This window comes from Pinus tabuliformis, chromosome 1_1 (assembly GCF_031772625.1).
Source record: "Pinus tabuliformis cultivar Carrire ecotype Pingquan chromosome 1_1, CPIR1, whole genome shotgun sequence".
Lineage (NCBI taxonomy): Eukaryota > Viridiplantae > Streptophyta > Pinopsida > Pinales > Pinaceae > Pinus > Pinus tabuliformis.
Genome location: NC_142297.1, coordinates 357,364,858 through 357,379,468, shown reverse-complemented (window position 1 = coordinate 357,379,468; position 14,611 = coordinate 357,364,858). Strand labels below are relative to the sequence as shown.

The 14,611-nt window shown below is 34.3% G+C and overlaps 1 pseudogene; it reads left to right on the top strand.

Annotated features, from left to right (window-relative positions):
* The first annotated feature begins 11,319 nt into the window (after nucleotides 1-11,319).
* On the top strand, nucleotides 11,320-11,700 carry LOC149213069 (putative L-gulonolactone oxidase 4 pseudogene; annotated as a pseudogene).
* The last annotated feature ends 2,911 nt before the right edge of the window (nucleotides 11,701-14,611 follow it).

The window sequence follows — 14,611 nt, the reverse complement described above, 5'->3', positions numbered from 1 at the left end:
AAGAAAAGTACAACCTTCCATCCACAGACAGATGGCCAAACATAGGTAGTCAACCGGACAGTAATCTATTGCTCAGGGGTTATTGCGACAAGCATCCCAAGCTTTGGGATGAACATTTATGTTATGTGCAACATGCTTACAACCATGCTAAACATTCTTCTACACAAAGATATCCTTTTGAGACCTATTTTGGTTTTATACCAAGGTATCCCTTGGATTTTATCTTTGAAAAAAGACATAGTAGTTGCTTAACATAGTGATGTGGACAAAGCAACTAGATTCATTGAACAAATCCAAGAGATTCAGCAAGCAGTGCAGGAACAACTAGAATAGAGCCAAGCCAAATATAAGGCAAGGCATGATAAACATTGGGTGGAGCACAAATTCCAGGTTGGTGATCAAGTATGGTTGTACATCAGCAAGGATAGAATGCAAGGTGAAGGAAAGAAGCTGAAGCCAATAAGGTATGGGCCTTTTAAGGTACTTGATAAAATTGGTGAGAATGCTTTTTGCATTGATCTTCCAGCATACATGCACATCTCTTCAATTGTAAATTCAAAAAAATTAAGACTATTTGAACCTTCATTAATTGAAGATCTTGAAGAGCAAATTCAATTTCCTTCCATTGATGATCTCTTGCCTGAATACCTCAATGAGCTATAGGAAGATACAGTTCTAGATAGGAAGGTGAGGACAACACACAGAGGAGATGTTGAGTACCTAAGGGTTGGACTCAAAGGTTCAAAACCCAGTAGTGAAAAATGGATAGAGATTGGACAAGTGAGGCAGCAATATCCTCACTTGATTGATGCTTGAAAACTAACTTTTGGTGGTCCTAAATCCTTTTTCAGTGGGAAGGTGTGATTTGAATGGATCCAAGAATGCCCTCTAAGTCTTCATGAATCTTTTAAAAATCATGCCCAAGTTTAAAAATCCCTTAAAGGATCGAAAATATCATAAGAGGGACACCCTTAGCTGGGCATAGAAACACTATCGGGCAGCCCAAAACCCATAAAAACAGATGAAATGGAGCTATCAAAGGCAAAACAGAGTGATGCATAGTAGCTGTTTGATCTAGCTGATCAACGGTCTAGTTCGGATTGGGAATCGCAATCAGGACTCGCAGAACAAGGATATCGACACTCAAAACACATATATGGTGACAACGAATTGGCGGAGTTAATATGGACTGTAGATCAAGCGTGCATATTGATGACCCATATCACATCGCGAGATCGCTATCGGAGAATAAAGTGGAGTGGAGCTCTTTATAATGACCTGAGGGTTATTGCGATGAGCGATTGCGATATATCGTATCGCCACATCGCATCAGAACTACGTAGAGGAGCGGTTACAATCGGCGGGGGTCATGTGCGATATGCAATATCGCATCGGAACATAGAGTGGAGCCGATATCAATACACCATGTGATATTACGGACCTGATAATCCGATAGGTGGAATTTCATATACATTGAAGTTCGGAAAACTATGTTTTCCTTTGTAAATCGCATTTTCGTAAAACAAAGAAAAACCAAAGGAAAGGCACCGATGCGATGTTGCAGACCTGAGAGGGTTCATTAACATTACTAAACATAATTTCAAGTCCGTAATGTGGGGATTTACAGCGTTGTAATATATTTTCGTATTAAACGAAACACATAGAGACGAAGACCTTTCGAGATGCGATTGCGACTTATGGATGGACCCGATAGGGTAATGAGGCATATTTAAGGACTTTTAAAGTCCGATATATTATTTTTTGGTAGAATTTCTCTGTTAAAATGAATTTTCCCTATGTTTGATAAAGTGCGGTCATTTCAGGAGTTTCAAGCCCGCAGCACTATGGCATTACAGAATGGTGGCCACCTCCTCTCTAGGCATTAAACAATGATTTAATAACACTGGCTTAAGGATTATAAGTGCTCAGGTGCTAGGGAGACCGAGAGACAGGATCATGAAACGAATAGGCAACACATTTTTGGCTATAAAGCCATAGGCAGAGAGCACAGAAGTAGGGAGGCAATGTTCAAAAAGCTAATGCAAGACAGAGTTTAGAGCAGATTGAGAGTTGTGTGGGAGTCTGTGTACTCAGGGAAGCTTGAGGGGTTCAAGTAAATCTCTTGTTATTGTAATCTGTTTGTGTGTGAGGCTCAAATTGAGCTCACTGTTGTAAACAAAACTCTACTTTGAAGACATAATAGAGAGGCAACCACTAAAGGCTGGACTTAGAGATGTAGCCCAAGAGTATTAGGTGAACTCCTTATTAAATTTGTTGTGTCATGTGTTATCTATTATGTTTGTTTACTATATCATTGTCTGTACATTTCACAATCTTATTGATCCATTGCATATAATGACATAGACTAATCCATGCACATAAGTTTGTAATACCTTATTAATTATCTTAGATCTCATTTTCAGATCATTTTTTACCTACTCAAGGGGGCCAAAAATTTAAGCCAAATTAACTTGAAGTCTAGTTATCACTAGGTTCCTATCGAACCCTCCGATGTGTGGAAGATTGCCTTCAAATCCAAAGAGGGACTTTTCAAATGGTTGGTTATGCCTTTCAAATTGATTAATCCCCCCACAACCTTCATGAGATTGATGGAAAATATCTTGCAACCCTTAAATAATAAATTCATCATGCTATGTTTAGATGATATCTTGATCTTCAACTAGATTTTGGAAAGTATATCCACCATACTCAACAAGTCCTTCAGACCCTTTGACAACACAAGCTACATGCAATTTGGAAAAATGCACTTTTGGCATGATCAGGTTCAATTTATGGGGCACATCATTGATGAGTAGGGTGTTCATGTGGACCAACCACGATACAAGTTATTCAAGGTTGGTAATCCCCAACCACTGTAACAAAGCTCCATATATTTTTGGGTCTTGCCAATTTCTACGTAGGTTCTTGTTGGGGTTCTCTCATATCACTTAGCCTTTTGAGTCAAGTCACCAAGGGTGGAGCAAAAGCAAAGCTTTTTTGGTCTAAAACCCAACATAAGGTGTTTGTTGAGTTGAAGGATCATCTCTACTATGCACTAGTGCTCACATTACCATACCTGCAACAACCATTTGAGATTGAGATAAAAACGCTTTACTATGCTATTGGTCTAGTTCTTACTCAGAAAGGACATCCCATGGTATACCATAGTGAGACACTTTCAGAAACAGTCCAAAAGTATCCAACTTATGACAAAGAAATGTATTCCATTGTGCGAACCAACCTTCAATGGAAGCAATACATGTTGGGGAAGGAAATAATCATCCACACAAACCATCAACCCTTGCAGTTCATACAAACATAAGGGAAGTAGCAAAATATCGCCATCATAAATGGTCGACATACGTGTAAATGTTTCATTTAAACAATAAATACAAGAAGGGAAGCAAAAATAACATTGCAGACTACCTTAGCTAACCACAGTTCATGGCATTGATCACTGTGCTCGACTCCTATAGGCGCGAGACTTTTGGGTACTTGCATCTTTACAAGAGCTTTCTAGAGTTTGGTAGCACATACCAGACACTCTTGGAAGGTAAGAAAGTTCCAAATTTTTACCTCCACGATGCACTTTTATGCCATCTATGACACATATGTGTTCCTTCAAGAGAGCATGCCAAGATGATTTGGGAGGTGCACTAAAGTCAGGTCATTAGATAGTTTGAAGTAGAGAAAACAATGATAGTACTGCAAAAGTATTTTTATTGGCTAAACCTTCATTAAGATGTTGGGAAGTACATTAGATCTTACACCACATACTCCATTTCCAAACCAACCATCAAGAAGTAATGCCTATATTCTCCTCCCCCTACTCCTAGTCGAACTTGGGAATCCATCTCCATGGATTACATGTGGGGCCTTCCTTTTATTAATCACAGCAATGACTACATTTTCATGGTCGTCGATAGATTCTCTAAGATGGCCATTATGGTGGCTTGCAAGAAGAATATCACAACAGAGGCCACTGTTAGGCTCTTCTTTCAGTGAGTGTGGGTGCGCTTTGGGATCCCATTGTCCATTATATCAAATTGGGAAAACAAATTCTTTATGCATTTTGGACAAGTCTTTGGTCGATGCTGGATACGAAATTTACTAGGTCCACAACTTTTCACCCCGAAATAGATGGCCAAATAGAGATCGTCAATAGGATGATCATACACATTCTGCACATGTACAAGTCAAAGCATCCACACATATGGGATGAAAGAATCCCCTATATCTAACATAGCTACAAAAAATCTCTCCATAGATCAATGGGCCACAGCCCCTTTCAGGTAGGGTTAAGATTCAACCATTATGTCCCATTGATGTGGTCATATCGTTTGCAGCTACTTAGGTAGATTTGGCTCACATCTAGTCTGAAGCCGATAGGCTAACAAGTCCATTTAGAGCATTCAAAAAATCTGCAAGAAAGTCCATGATATATTGGATAGATAAAATGTGAAGTACAAGTAGTGCCATGATTATCATCTAGTGGCGTACAAGTTCTAGGAAGGGACAAAGTTAGTCTACATTTGCAAAAGGAGTGCCTCGTTGAAAGCCATTGCAAGCTTTTCCCACTCCGATATGGGCCATACACCATCACCAAGGTTTTAGGGGACAATTCTGTCGATCTCAGAATTCTGCCATTCCTTGGTCTACACCCAGTGTTCAATGTAGATTGCCTTCGGCCATATTTTCCACCATTATTTGACACATCCAACATTGCAGAACAACTCACAACAAAAAATCTAAATAGAGACTACATAGAATAAGCCACAACTTATTAGATCATGGATAGATAGATTAAGAACACTTTCCAATAGGGGATCCAACTATATCGAGTTGTTAAAGTAGGCCAACTCCTTCACTAGGGAAAGTAGTTCACCAGGGACCAGATTCAGCAGAAATTTTCTCACCTCATGGAGTTTTTGCACACAATGGTGGCCATTGCTTCCTAAGGAGGGAGAAATGATTCAGATGGATATTGATGGCCACCCACCTATTCCCACTATACCTCTAGTTTCTTTCATCTATTTCCTTATTTATTGAAAATTTTACTATTTTTAGTAGCTTTTAAGGTGCTAAACTTTTGGAGCAGTTTTGACCCCCTAAACGGTGTTTTTTGAGGTCCACAACAGGTCGATGCCTTTGGTAGGCATATTCCTATTGGAAATCTTGTAGTACTCAAAAATACCTTTCCAACAAGGTATCATACACATCAAATGGATATAACATTCAGACCAAGTTGTGACCTCGGGAAGTTGGCTACTGAACTAACCCCAATGACACCCACAAACTCTTGGCGTTCCATCTCCTTGGGTTAGGGATTTATTTGTTTTGGATTTTTCCTTGTTGTCCAATAATAAATAGGCCTTTGAGACTCATTTTAACATAGTTCAGAGGCATGTAGGAACCACACCTCTTCTTAGAGATAAGCTATCGTCGCCCGAGCTAGTTTATTTTCGTTCTGTTTGTAAGAATATTTCAATATTTTGATATTAATGAAATGAAGCATTATTTCTTATGCATCTGTATATTTATGGTTATATCTGTCATTCTTTTCATTCCTATTTAAGTTCAGATCAAAATAATTACAGAAATGGAGGAGCATCTTTTTGCTCATCCTAGAGGGAAGCTAACAATTTTTAGTCATCCTTCCAAGACAAGTACATGGTTTTGCAAGCCCTAATTTAGACATACTCTAACAACTATGACATGACAAGGCATATAAATGTGTAGAGAGTGTAGCATTGTGGAAGGGGTGGTAAGTACAAGGGAAGTCGAGGCACATCCTTTTTCTTGTGAAAGAAGGAACAAAATTACTATCATGTTTCCTTCTAGCATGAGCACAAGGATGTGTGAGCCGACTTAGAGATATTCTTATAAAGGGATTGGATTCACTTGGTTTAGGGGGAAAGTTAGGTAGGAAGGGTAGGAAAATCCTTGTACTTGTGCTAGAAACAAATTTAATGGTAATTAAACTTCCTTCTAGAATAAATATACTAATGAACAAGCCATGATTTAGACATGGTGTTATAATAATTTTAAGACAAGGGATATTAGGGTGTAAACAAATTGAATAGGGAAAAATTAGGAGGGAATTGGAGGAGCATTCTTGTACATGTTATAGAATGACATATAGTAGCCATTAGCTTTCCTTCTATAAAAAGAAAAATCATGCACAATTGATGATTTAGTGATAATTATGATAGGGGATTGGAGTGTTTTTATTGAGAGAAAATGAGCGAGGTGGATATTGGTGACCACCCACCTATTCCACTTAGACCTCCAGTCGGTTTCATCTGTTTCCTTATTTATTTCAACATTTACTTTTAATAGCAGTTTTTCGGGACCTAAACTTCCAGAGCAGTTTTGAACCCCTTAACAACATTATTTTTAGGTTCGCTACAGGTCCATAGCCATAGGCAAGGGTCTGCCACAAATATTGTAGTACTCGAAGAGACCTTTCCATCAAAGTATCGTACATGTGAAACAATGATGATATGACCAAGTTAGGACCCCGTGAGGTTAGCTGGCTAACAAGGCTCACAAATTCTTGGCGTTACAACTCGTAGGGCCAGGGTTTTGCTTGTTTAGGGTTTTCTCTTGTGGTTCAATAATAAATTGGCCCTTGAGCCTGATTATAACCTAGTTCAGAGGCACATAACCACCATATCTCTTCTCAGAGATAAGCTATCATCGTCCAAGCAAGTTTATTTCCATTTTGTTTGTAAACATATTTCAATATTTTGGAATTAATGAAATGATGTGTTATTTCTGTTTCATATCTATATTTATGGTTATATTTATAATTTGTTGTGTTCCTGTTTAAGTTCAGACCAGTGTTATCAGAGTGGTCTTCTCTTTCCCTGTTTTTCCTTGCATGTCCCCAATGAGGTGAGGGTATAAGGAGTTAGGCTCGATCTGGTTGAACCTTTGCAAGGCTATCCTCGCAAACCTCGACGGCCTACAATGGTGAAAGAAAATAAAGATGAGGGGGTAGGATATCCTTTCAAAATATGGCTTGAGGAAGCCCTCAACAGCAAATGAATGTGATTATGGATAACTTTTCCCAGATCCTTTGACGGCTACCCATAAGCGATGCATCTTCATCTAACAACCACTCTGGAGGCACCACTCCTTTTAAGGTACAAGTTAATTTTGATAATCCCATATTTGATGGCCAAATAGATGCAGACGCTACAGATAAATCGTTGAATCTATTGGAAGGGTATTTTTCAGTTCATGAATTTTCTAACTGGGAAAAGATTGGGTTTTCACTTCTCAAAGCCACCCCACACATCAAGGACTAGTGGGAAACCTACTCTGAACAAAAGGACGAGAGGGAATCCTCATTGTTTTCAGCTACACCCACTTGGGATTATTTCTAGGCTGCCATCAAGGAATAATATTACCGTGTTGGGAACTATGAAGAAAATACATAAATAGGTACATATGCACTATTAGGCCAAGCACTCCATTGATTTAATTTTGGGTGCGCCACTACCCAATGGAACGATCGACGCTCTATTATGGAGAAGGATTATATGAATGTTCTAAATATTTCTAAATATAATTTTAATATTTATTTTATTTTGTTTTTAAAAATCTTTTATTTGAGTTAATATTGGCGTAATTATATTAAATGGTTAGTAAATATAAATAAATAGTATTTTATGGTAAATATCAAAATAATTATTTAATTTCATAATACATATCTTATAATGAACATTTAAAATAATTATACTATAACTTTATTGTAAATTATTATTATTATTATTTATAAAAAAGTTAACATATAAATTAAAAGATATATTTATCTTACAAAATATATAATAAAATTCTCAATCATAAAAATTAAAGTATTTTCTTAAATTTAATGAATTAATAAATATAAAAGTTAAATTAATTTAAAAAAAAAAAAAAAAAAACAAAATAAATTCATTGTTTAGATAATCTTCGGCAAAATCACATAACCAATCTTTTGTCAAGCTTAGCCAGATTGGTTCTTCAACTTGTCCTGATGATGAACCACACTGGTTGGTTCGAAAAGATTTGGCAAAAAAAATCTCTTATGTAATTTCTGCCAAAAGACTTTGCTTAATAAATAAAAATAATAAAAATAATAATTTTGTAGTCTAGGGTTTAGCGCAGATATTGGTATTGTTTTGTCAAAACTTTGAGTGGTGAAAATGTCACTAATTTCAAATTCGATGGCAAAAGTTCATTCATGTTAAGAGATGGTGTGTCCAAGTATCCTAGATGATTTTGAAGCCTTAAATGCCCTAAATCATACGTTGGACATGCCAGTCATTTCACAACTCAATTAACCTAGAAAACAAAAAACATAACAATAATCCTATAACCAATGCCATAAAGTCAAAGATGTAAAACAATCATAATAACATTAAATAATAATAAAAGAAAAGTAGGAATACAAAGCAATCAAATTTGTAATAATATTATTATAATCTAAATCACATGGTTCATGTTAGTTTTAGAGTTTCATGTGGACCAAAATTTAACATTTAAAATTTTAAGTTTAGATACTAAATTTTTTTATTCTATATATAATAACAATTATTAACTCTTTTATATAAAAGGTTAAGAATTGTTGTAAGATATTATATATATATATATATATATATATGTAAAAAATTTAAAATATATGTAGATAGATATATATAATTAATTGAAATAGTATACTTTTACTGTAACTATCTTTATATCTCTGTATCTATATATATAATTTAAATTTACAAATATTTATTTTTTAATATTTTATTAAAATATTAAATTTCATGCCAATTATATATATATATATATATATATAAAATAGAAGTATAGTATTTTAATAAAATAAAAATAAAAAATAAAATAAATAAATAAATATATATATATATAGTTGTGTATGTTATAAATGAAATATTACATTTCTAGTATCATTATTTATAAATATATAAATTATTTAATATAACTATGTATGGTATAAATAAAAAATTAACACGCACAAACACACACAAACACATATATATATATGAGAGAAATTTTTTAGGTTTAAAATATATTTTTAATATACATATGTTTCTTTTATATATTTAATTTTTGTATTTGATTGAGATGTTACACTTCTGTTATAGCTCTTTTTAAATATATAAATTATATAATTTAACTTTATGTGGTAATAATAAAAAATTAATCTAGGAAAATTTTAGGGGAAAATATTTGTAGGTAGGTTAATTTTCCTTGATTTTTCAAAAAAGAAGATTTGTGAATTTCATTTTTCCTTCTAAAAATTATTGAGCTAAATTTTATAGTATATAATTATTTACATTAACTTCTCAAATAATTTATACGCTTTCTTACAGTCTGATAGGCCACACTAGTCTTAGTAAAAGTTAAAAATAGAAATAATTTTTTAAATAAAATTGAGAAGTAATAAGATTAGCCAAATTTTCAAAATTTCAAAATAAATTTATATCCTTGAATTTTTTCTAAAAATTAACATATATAAAAATATATGTCAACCAAATTTAAAATAATACATTTTTTTTATTTAAATGTATTTCATTTATATATTTAAATTTTATATTTATATAAATATTATATATATCTAACTTAACTATTAAAATATTTTTATATTATGTTTTTTATGTTATGTTTAACTATTACATTTCTACTAATTTTTTTTGTAAATATATTAATATTAGATATTTTATATTATGTTTTTTATGTTATGTTTAACTATTACATTTTTACTAAATTTTTTTTTAAATATATTAATATATATTTAATATTAAATGACAATTAAATTTAAATATTAAAATATATTTGTTTTATCTAATTATATTTTTATTTTATTGAAAAACAACACTTTTATTATAATTAATTTTAAATATATAAATTTGTATAATTTAAATATATATAGTATAAACACAATATTAGTATATTTGTTTTTACATAAAATATTAAGATATAAAATTTATGAAGATTAAAATAAATAGAAATAAAAATTATCATTATAATAAAATTAAAAAATATTATTATAAAAAAATGGTTTTATATAAATTCACAACATTATTTTCAACATCGTCCTAAAGTTATACATAAGATGATAGTCAACTTTGCATTCATGAGTATGAAACAAACATATATCTATATCTATGTCTATTATTCAAAGTGACACGCACTCATGAAAATTGTTATATAATTTCTACAGCATGCTAATTACTAATTAATTATTTTCTTTTATGTCTACTGAATGATCTATTTGTTGTTTCTTCTCCGTGCAAACAACCACATCCTAATATCCATTGGTTATTACATGCTTGGAACATTTATGATAGTCGCACAATTATATTAAACTTTTCCTTATGTGAAAGCTTGCGGAGTATAGTAGGAACTAGCGAGTTCCTCTCAACTGACGTCTCTGTTGCGTTAGTAATATGATTTCTTTTTGTTTTATTGTTTCTTCTTCTCCGCATAGACTTTAACAGTGTCTTGCCTTCTTCAAGTCTATTTTTTTCTTTCCTATACTTGGGAATTTTACAGGAAACTCTCTTTCTTTCACCTTTAACATTGCATTTCTCTCCAATATGTTGCTGATCTTTCTCTTCTCATCATAATATTTTTCTCCTCTTCCCATCATAATATTTTTTTTACATTGATTTTTCATGGTGATCGTTCCTCTTGAAATGCTAAGGTGTAACATCCCTGTGCTAATAAATTAGCATAAATTATTGAGTTATGAAATAATAATTCTTTTTAAAAGAAAAAGATCATGAATTAGTTACAAAAACTAATTTTTATTATCCATAAAGCTATCAATTAAGAATGGGAGAGGAGGGCGCGAATGGCGGCTTGGAATGGGAACTTATTCTTGGATTCGAAACGGTTCTTGAACTCGGAACTGATTCTTGGATGGAGAAACCGATACCTTTCCTGATGAATAAAGTCTCTTTTCTTGGTCGAGGGGGCGACATGTTCGGCAGTGAAATAATGTCCCTCCATTCTCACTCGAACATCGGAATACCTTTTCAATCATTCAGTTGGCATACGCGAGCGCTTCTCTGCGATCAAACTGAATGCTAAATTTTCTCCCCGTACGATGGAGAGGATTGAGCTGACGATTAGGCTTCTGGAGAGAGGGTTGAGGTAACCACCTTCCCCTCAAGCTCCACGTCTGATGGGTATTCCTGCGATGAGGCTAGGTTTAAGGGCGCCCTCCAACGACGGGATGGCTTGTGAGAGAAATGGCGGGGATAGTTAGCAGTTAGTATCGGAACTGATTCTTGGTATTGGGGGTGAACAAAAGGATCAATGACGATTACCGTAGGAGGTGGAGCGTCTCTAAGGGAAGTTATAGATGCTGCTGCTAAACATAATTTGGCTCTCCCTCACTCGCCCTTTTGGGAGGGGATTACCATCGGAAGGCGGCTCAGCACCGGGGCACATGGCAGCTCTCTGTTCAATAATGGAAGTGCAATTCATGAGTATGTTGTTGGCATGAGATTGGTGGTACCTTCGCCTCCGGGTTATGTGAGTGTTGTGAGCTTCGATGAATCCCATCCAGACCTGAATGCGGCTAAGGATTCTCTCGGCCTTCTTGGAATCATTACGCAGAGAGTTGTTAGCTGTGTCGTTGGAAACTACAACATCTCTCGTAGAAGACTTGGTTGGATGCGTTGTCGTTTATGCTGAAAGGTGATATTTATCTTCGAGTATGGTTTACTTACTGTTTTATTACAGGCATGAACTGAAAATAGTAAGAAAATGTCCCACAAATATATATACTCAAACCTATCTCTAAGATTTATTTGGACAATTATTCTGTTAGTTCTTATGTTGTTTGGGAGCGAAGGATAACCGCAGGGGCGAATCCATTAGATCTACTAAAAAAAGAAAAAAACTGATATTACGCCTTTGAGAGCGAAGCATAACTGCGGAGGCAAGTCCGCTAGACGTGCGTGTTATTTGTGATTAGAAGGATGGCCTCCGAAGATAATAAGGAAATGTTTGCTCGTCTTCTGGTAAGTCCACCCGAGGTGAAAGAAAAGTTGTAACTAATCCTGTTGGAACCGTAAGCTCGATACTTTCAGAGCGTACAATAGAAGTTTATATTGCATTTTTGGTATATTAAGAAATAGAAATAAATAATGCATTCTTGGCATATACTAAGAAGGGCTATTAGAATAAACTAATGGTTAGATCTCTATGTGCAAGGGTGCAAAACAATTATTACATTGTGTTATATGTTTAAAAAGAAAACATGGACTTGTAAACTAATGGTTAGATCTCTTAGAGAGAGATATGTGTGAAAAATGGAATCAGAATGTACTGGAATAGATGTACTAGTAGTAGTATGTGATGCTTGCTCATGCAGATGAGAAGATGATAAAGATCATTTTTAGAGGTTGTTTAATGGATTATTGATAATGTAACTAATCTTGTTGCCAAGATTGTGTCAACAGCATTGACAGGAAAAGATGGCAGTTGGTGCCAAAGGAAAGTAATGTTTAACAATGGCAGGAAAAGGATTATTCGTCCATGCAGATGAGATCAAGCTGCAGTAATGTCCATTGCTAGAACATTTATGCCACAAGGAATGTTGCATGTGGCGGTATGTAAATAATAGAATACATGTAAATTGTATTAGCTTTCAGCTAGTTATGTGACAGCTTAATGATAGTTCATTGTAAAGATTTTAAGACAATGGTTAAGGGATGGAATCCCTTATAAGCCATTGAGTGAGGGGTGAAAACCCTCACGAGCGTTTAATAATAAGATTAAACGTTTGCTGGTTTTCACCCTACGGGGTTTCCAGGGTATATCCGTGTTCTACGGTGTGATTGATGTGATTGCCTTATGTGTCTGTTGATAATGATGGGTCCTTAATGATGATGGTTCTTTATTTGATGTGACAACCATAATGTCTTAGTACATGATTATCTAACATGTTAAGGATATCAAGAAATGGATGCATGGATTCATGAGACAGTTATGTTATTACAGTAATGGTAAAGGTTACACAATGGTTATGAAACTTACTGTCTTTGATGGAAATTCACTTGATGTAATAATTAATAGTATATCTATGGTTAATGATGATTTGTGGAGTTGTGAATTGACTAATTGCTTGTGGTAATTGCATAAAAACTTCTAACTCCCTATTTTTACATGCGAGGTTACCGGGGTGTGTGACAAGTGGTATCAGAGCTAAAGGTTGCAGTACTGGCGCCTTTGGGAATTGGTAAGCGGAAAGGATATTGAGGTACGCCATCAGTAGGCATTAACTCAGGTATGAGTTTAATCAGTCGCATATTCATTTATGTCGTACACTACTTTTGGCATGATGGGTGTGATTCATGTTTATAACTTCTTTGAGAAGTAAGTAATAAGTTGTTGCATAACTACGTTCATAACGTTGGATTCCTGATGAGGATAAAAGACAATGAAACTTTTGTCGCACTTACAAACAAAATTGAACACTCATTACACTTAAGAACAATATTGAACACTCATTGAGGAAATGACAATCAACTACCAACTTTTGATTTGCACATATGGCAATAACAACAATGCATATATTGAACTAGATTGAAATTACAACGAACAAAACTTAATGAGCCAATGCATGAATATAAAATTAGGGGGAACATCCTTGAATAGGATGGAAAAATTGTTTTAAAAAGGACATTAGAAGAACCCCTTTAGATATTGAAAACATGCAATGAGTCAAGCAGCGAGATTTGATTGTCATAACTAACTTTGATTCAGTCTTGTCATGGATGCATGAAGACGATTGGTAGTTGAGATTGGTTAGTGTTTAATGACTAACCCATAGAACTTATATGCATTAATTGAATTGGACTTAAGATTATTACAATTTGTAAGCAAGTGAAGGTTGATTGATGTTACGAATGTGTGTATGAAGATTCTTACTCTCCTTGTGCTATAGTTCCAGTTGTTTATGAGAAGAGTTCTTAATTTTATTCACCATGAGAATGCATGATGAATAGTATATGCTTAATTCTTCATAGATTTAATGATGTTACCCTTTAATTAATCGAAATTCACTAGCATGATATGTGTTTATGTTAATCATTACTTGTTGGGAGATAAAAATCATTCGAGCTTCGATTTAATGAAGGTTGAATTTATCTCTACTACGGGAATGATGGATTTCTAATGCATGTTGCATTCAGTGTGAGGTTAATTGTAAAGGCATGTTCAATGGGTAACATTTCTAGGACCCATTCGTGGTTTGATTACATGCGATAATTATTCATAAATAGACTACCTGTGTTAATACAGTTGTCAGTAAACTCTAATTACCTTCCCCAACTATAGATGCTTCCAAAAGAAATGGAAGCAAGGAGAAGGAAGAAGACTGTGCTGTAGGGATAGACGGAAATGGGAAAAAAAAAAGTTTGGGAATGACTAGATAGCGCTTGATGTGCATGTGAGTATTCCCTTGACCATGCTTAAGGAATTGGAAAATGATAACTATAGTGTGTTGCTGTTAATGATTTTCGTAATGTCTCCTTGAAGTCATTATTCTGAAATGGATTCATAGTAGTGTTATGATATTTGTTGCATCTAGCATCAAGTG